General features: G+C 40.9%; 1 long non-coding RNA gene across 1 annotated transcript; it reads right to left on the bottom strand.

Annotated features, from left to right (window-relative positions):
* Nucleotides 1-417: 417 nt before the first annotated feature.
* LOC142931245 (uncharacterized) lies at nucleotides 418-6,295 on the bottom strand. Its single transcript, XR_012947253.1, has 3 exons — nucleotides 5,807-6,295; nucleotides 4,730-4,907; nucleotides 418-1,828 (listed from the first exon to the last, which is right to left on the bottom strand). It is a non-coding gene; the product is annotated as an uncharacterized LOC142931245 (long non-coding RNA).
* Nucleotides 6,296-6,561: the final 266 nt, after the last annotated feature.

Below are 6,561 nucleotides of genomic sequence, written 5' to 3'. Positions count from 1 at the left end.
TCTGTGCCGGTATTAAACATTCAGGCTAGCCTGCCTACAATCTATCCTGGGTTTAACCAGACGATTGTGTGAGCTCACAGATCCTTCAAAGATCTGGATGCATTCCCATCATCAGTGAGCCCCTCTGTCAAGCGAGGGCTGAGTTGTCTGGGTCATATATCCTGCATGCACATCTACGGCATGCCGAATCAGCTTCTGTTTGACTAGTTGGGTCTAAACAGGTGTGGCACAGGCTCGAAAAGAGATGGACTGATGTGGCACAAGACGATTTGGAACTGATTGGACTCGTTGATGACTTGTGCCAGCAGTGTCAAGATCGGCCCCTGCGGCGGAGGTTTTGATAGAAAGTCGTATAACTTTTTATAAGATCCCTAATCTCAAGATTTGACCAAAAGTCACCCAGGCACACACATGTTATACTTTACACATTTTAAATCTTTATTCACCAGATTACTATTAAGCATACATCGATTTCCAAATGCATTAGATAAATTACGGATTGCTGTGGCAAATAGCATGTCGCTTTGTGTGAATCAGTTTTTAAAAAGAAAGTTTAAATTTCATAAGAGCAGCTTTCAGTCTTTCACATTATGAAGGATCATTGCCATTTTCAAACCCCAACTAGTAAACCATCTTACCCAATCAAATATGCCATGATTTTTGGAATACCACAAAAACAGTTAAAATGTTTTTTTTTTATATTTCCATAAAGTATTTTCTTCATTACATTTTCCCATAGTTTTCTTATGCACACTATGACAATGGTTTTGATATCAGGCCATTTACACAGAGGCATCTTAAGTAACTTTAATGTGACAAGCGAATTGCATCACAAACTTGTTTTTTTTGCAGCCTCCTTGTGCAAAACCACTCTTTTTTATGTAGTTATTAAACCAAAACTCACAAACTCATGGGCTGTGTTGACCAGGGAAGGTGAAGGTAAATCACCGATAACCTTGCCATGGACACACTCTTAGACAACCTCCATGAAGGACGTTCTCCCTGTGGAACGCATCATCTCGTCTGGATGCGCCGATCATTGCAGTGGTCCCCTAGAAGATCTATAGATCGCCTGAGTACCCCTACTGCTCAACAGCCATTGCAATTAATGTATGAGAGACGCGAGTTGATGGCACAGGTCAAAATATAACAAATAAATGCATCGTATATAGTTTAGACAGCAATTAATTTTGCTGTCATGTATAATCAGGTTGGGTCAAATATTTTAGACAGTCCATCAATTGTCCATTGTGTCAATGTTGACAGAATTAAGCAACATTGAAAAATATAAAGTTCTGTATTCATCTCCTGCCAATGCCAACAATCACCCTTCCACCTTGGTCCAGTGGTTTTAACATCATATGCATTTTTGCTCTGCCAGGCCCCATTACAGGTGTTGCAAAACCAAAATACCATGTAAACAACTATCAGAGTTGTCTGATTTGACCCAAAACCTTTGTTCATCTATTGACTTGCAAACCTTGTTACATTCTGGTGCAGTTAAAATATAGTATTCAGCGATATAAATGAACATTTTAACAACAATTTACAATGCGTTTATTTTTTACATATTGATTGCCTGCATCAATTATTTTGATTTACAGTTCCCATCATTAATATCCATGATCTATAGTATTATATCGGTGCAGGATGGTATAATAGACTACTGCATGTTCTGGTGAATCCAGTCCAAGAATTTGGTGACCCTGCTGTAAACACCTGGCTGGTAAGCCCGTGCACAGCCATAGCCCCAGCTGGTGATTCCAGAGAGGTACCAAAACCAGCGGCCGTTTGAGTCCTGGCAAACCAAGAGACCCCCAGAGTCTCCCTGCAACAGACACACACGACACCAATGTTAGAAGTTGACTGACGAACAAGGAGGCCTGATGGAGCGATGATTACAGTGATCCAGTATAAGCAATGGCATGTCATGATACCAAAGAGGGGATGTCAAAAGGCCCGATAATTAGGTTTAAATGTTCAATGCAAAGAGCAGTACAACTGAGGCCAGCTTGAAATGTTCAATGGGACTGGGATCCTGAAGGAGGACATTGTTGTTGAAGGTCGAGTTGATGTTGGCCCACCCACGCTCCTTCCAGTAAATTGGTACCAAAATGTGTTCATGAATTGATTGGAGAAGTTTGCTTTCCGAGTTCCCCCTGGTGGAACATAATTGAGCCCATAGTCGTCATGTGCTCCAGATGGTTTTTAGGCAAGAGAGTTGCATATTCTTGGTTCTTTCGGTAAAGTCACGTTGAAGGGAAACAAATAATAAAATATATAAAACAATACAATTCTCGCATATATTTTAGTTTCCCTTCAACGTGACTTCACCGAAAGAACCAAGAATATGAATCACTGCAGTCACGAAAGCTTTAAATCAAAATTGCATCTTGTTGGTTGTTATGGCAGCTCACTTGGCAGGTGTCCACCCCTCCTTCGAGGTACCCTGCACACAGCATCCTGTTGGTGATTAGAGATGGGCTATAGGCCTGCGGCCCTGGGGTGACGCACGTCTTGAAGATCTCTACTGAAGCCTCCTGAAGCTGGTCGGGTGTGCAGCCTGTTCAGGACAAGAATTCGTGTTGGAAACCGTGTTTCAGTTCCAGTTATTTATTTACTTTGGTATAGCCCTGTGAGCCATTCGGCTCTTGAATCGGGTGCAACCACAACAAACAAAAAAACAAAAACACGAACAAGAAAACATCTTAAAGTGAAGTACTATATTTCATCAAGACTTAGATTGTGGTACATTTAAATGTTAACAACATATCACCTGTATATCAGCTTAATGCCTATTACAGATATTCCTCGAGCACCAGAGAGCTCTGCTACCCGACTGCCATCATTATTCCAAAGGATTTTTACAAAAAAATGTTTCCGAACAAAAATTTGAGCCTCCATTAAATCAAAGGAATTGTTCAGTAGAAGAGATGTGTATATTATATTTGTTTTTCATTATACAAACATTCCCCCGAAATAAAATAAATGTTCAACTATCGATTATGTTTAACTTGTGCCGTCGGAAAATAACATTGCACCGATTCATACATTAAAATCACGATACATGCCTTGAATCGTGGGCATAGCAATGGATTTTTTGATATTTGTATATGTTGTACATTAGAGGTGCTACATTTAACCCAATGTAAACAACTCAAGGGTTGTAATCCTGAGTTTAAACAGAAGGGAACTGCTTTCTATGAGAAGATCGATTTTATTAGAATGTTAATCGGGTCGTGTGGAGGCTCAAAACATGACAATACTGTGGTTGCTTTGTTCTTACCCCATAGACACTGAGCTATGGATACTAAATAATATCTCAAACTATGCTCTATTTAGTGGTCAAAGTATCTTCTGAAATCACGTGTTTTCCCAGGTTTGGAATATTTCACCTATGGACTTACCACCTTCAAAATTTTTCCCCAACCAGAAATGAAGCATGATTTCCCTGGGTAGGGAAACTTCTGAAAGCGAGGTGGGAGGCAAACTGGCTGTATGTAATCGATGAAGGAAATAAGTTCTGACAGCTCCATAAGAGCAATGTCATAGTCATGGCTGCTTCCGTTGTAGCGCTCGTGGATGAGGATTCTGTTAACGCTTCTGGCCACGACAGTTGAAGCGCTGAGATTGTTCTGAGAGTGCAGGCCCAGGTATACCGTCCAGGTGTTTGGGTTGTTACTAGGGGGGTAAATACACAGCCACCACAGTCAGCATAAAATAATATAGGGCATTATGTTTTTTTTTTTACCAAGGTAAGCCTCATTGAGTCTCAGGACTTTTTCAGGAGGGTCCTGCCAAGTTCTTTCGGTAGGGGTGATGACTGCTGCTCTGTATAATCTCAACTGAGTAATTGGTGTGGGTCAGTTTTACAAGTAAGCAAATTTGGACTGTGGCGCCGGCACGCATCACGATTGCAAGTGCACTTCGAAAAATCATACCTGAATGTGAAAAAAATCTGAGATGCTTCATCCCTATTCCACTTATATTCATAACTCTTTCTGCAATAAAATTCTACAAAAATATCTTCTAATGGTGTTGTGATTCATTGTGTGAGTGGGAGCAGCGGTGGTTCATTGGTTAGCACACTGCACTTACGAACCTGTTGACCCACGTTTTAATTCCCCAAGCTTGATTCCCAACCACAGATACAGTTATTCGTGACCAGTGTGGTGAGGTATGGCCGAACAACACCCCATGACCAACACGGTGTGCGAAGGCCTTCATCCCAAAAGCGGTCTGTTAAAGGGCTGCAAGTTGTGATTATCAAATTTGTCTGCTGTGTGTGTAACATTTAACACAATGCATCCTTTTAAAGTATGACAAATAAAAATAGGATTTACCCTTTCTGGCAATAAAACAGGTGTTAAGATATTCTTGGTGCTTTCTACGTGACTTTACCGAAAGAACCAAGAATATGAATCCCTGCAGTCACGAAAGCTTTAAATTAAAATTTAAGGTGTTAAGATGTTCAAACACGTTTAGCAAGGAATCAAGTTTGTATTAACCACACGTACTTGTGGTGAACATGCAAATAAACTTGCTCTGATAATAATATATGGATTGTCTTTGGCCTACACCAGTGACAGCCTTCTTTAGCACCTAGTTTCACCAGTGACAGACCAGAGAACGTCAAAAGGCGAACAGTACAAGGACAATGCACGTATCAGAGCATTTATAGCTCAGAGTAAAGTGTTCACAATACATGTGAAGCAACAGAAACGCTCACCTCTGGAAGCAATGAGCAGCACTCACAACCCAGCGGTCACTGAAGAGGGAGCCCCCACAGGTCAGTCTGTTGAAGTTGTGCAGGCTCTCTTGCCAGGGCCATTCTCAGAGCCTTGCTTCGTAGCCTCCCACGATCCGGCTGTTCACTCTGCGTTCTGCTACGGGGATCCAGCCACATTCTGAAAAACGACAAAACACAATTACTTCTATAATACAGTTTTTTTTGGGTTAGATCGCGTAAATATAGAAAAGTCTAGTCAAACCCGCCATCATTAGTACGAGTTGTCACGTAAACAGAACATGCCGATTCATCACTAGTACAGCACACCGGTGTGTTGGAGAGACAAGCCACAACATTTACAATCTGAGTACGACGTTTTGCTAGTAAATCTTGACTTAAAGTTTTCGTGACTGCAGGAATTCAAATTATTTGGGTCTTTAGGTAAAGTCACGTAGATGGTTATTTTCTTTGAACCATCTACGTGACTTTACCGAAAGACCCAAAGAATATGTTTTGCTAGTAATCACAACTAGCTTCATCAGGCGTCAGCCAGATTTGTGGAGAAGTCCACCTGTTTCGTTCCTTATATAGAGGCGTAGATGTGATGACAACACTTGTGCACTCTTCTTGTCCAAGGTGGGGGGGGGAGGATTAATGAATCAACGTACATTATGCGTGCACATTATGCGAGCCCATTGATCTGGTACTTCCTGTCCATTGCTTGTACTAAAATAGCCGTACCAAAGACAGCCTTCTTTAGGGTCTAGTTTCACCAGTGTCAGACCAGAGAACGTCAATCATTGTTTTCCATCTTCATAGATTCATCTATCATTGTAATATTTATCAACCATGGTCTATTACTTGCTAGATGAAGATGTCTCTAATACACAAGGATTTACGCTAGGCACTATATTTGGCAAAACAATAGTAGTTCGTGAAATCACGTTTTCAACTTACAATTACTGTCATAAAATAATAATTTACCCATTTTTGTATTACTCACGGAATTTGTACAAGAAGCGCATGAACCAAAGGATGGTCAGTTCATAAACCGGTAAATTAAGAATTAATAAATACCTCTGCTGGCTGGTATTGGGTCAACTTTGTAGTACTCCAAACTGAAGCCATATTCTGAAACAGGAAATGAGAAAACATTTTACGTGAATATCGTGTACAGTACAAAACCTAACACAGTTATAACCGAGTCAGATGTCTTAGCAAGCAGCAACAACATCGCGTACAGTACAAAAACAGTTATAACCGAGTTTAACACGGAGGCTTTTGAGACCAATATCCATAAGAGGTTTTTTGGGTTAGATCGCGTAAATATATAAATGTGTCGTTAAAACCCTCCACCACCCAACACAGCCAACTAGTAAGGGTTGTCACGTAAACAGAACATGCCAATTCGTCACGAGTACAGCACACCGGTGTGTTGGAGAGACAAGCCACAACATTTACAATCTGAGTATGACGTTTCGCCAGTAATTACAACTAGCTTCATCAGGCGACAGCCAGATTTGTGGAGAAGTCTAAATGTTTCGTTCCTTATATAGAGGCGTAGATGTGGTGATCACACTTCTGCGCTCTTGCGCAAAGTGGGGGAGGGGGGGGGGGAGAATTATGAGTCAACGTACATCATGCATGTGCATTATGAGAGCCCTTTCATCTTGTCCTTCCTGTCCATTCTGTGTATTAAAATAGCTGTACCAACGGTAATCCCTATTGAAATATGGTGCCCTTTATTGGCATGCATTTAAATAATGTATTATTTGATTATTCTCTTCCACGCAGCACTAAGGAGGTAGCTATCTGAACGGTTACAATTATTT

Source organism: Petromyzon marinus, chromosome 51, assembly GCF_048934315.1.
Source record: "Petromyzon marinus isolate PM22_M1 ecotype Great Lakes invasive population chromosome 51, UKy_Petmar_22M1.pri1.0, whole genome shotgun sequence".
NCBI lineage: Eukaryota > Metazoa > Chordata > Hyperoartia > Petromyzontiformes > Petromyzontidae > Petromyzon > Petromyzon marinus.
This window is presented reverse-complemented; position numbering and strand designations above follow the sequence as displayed.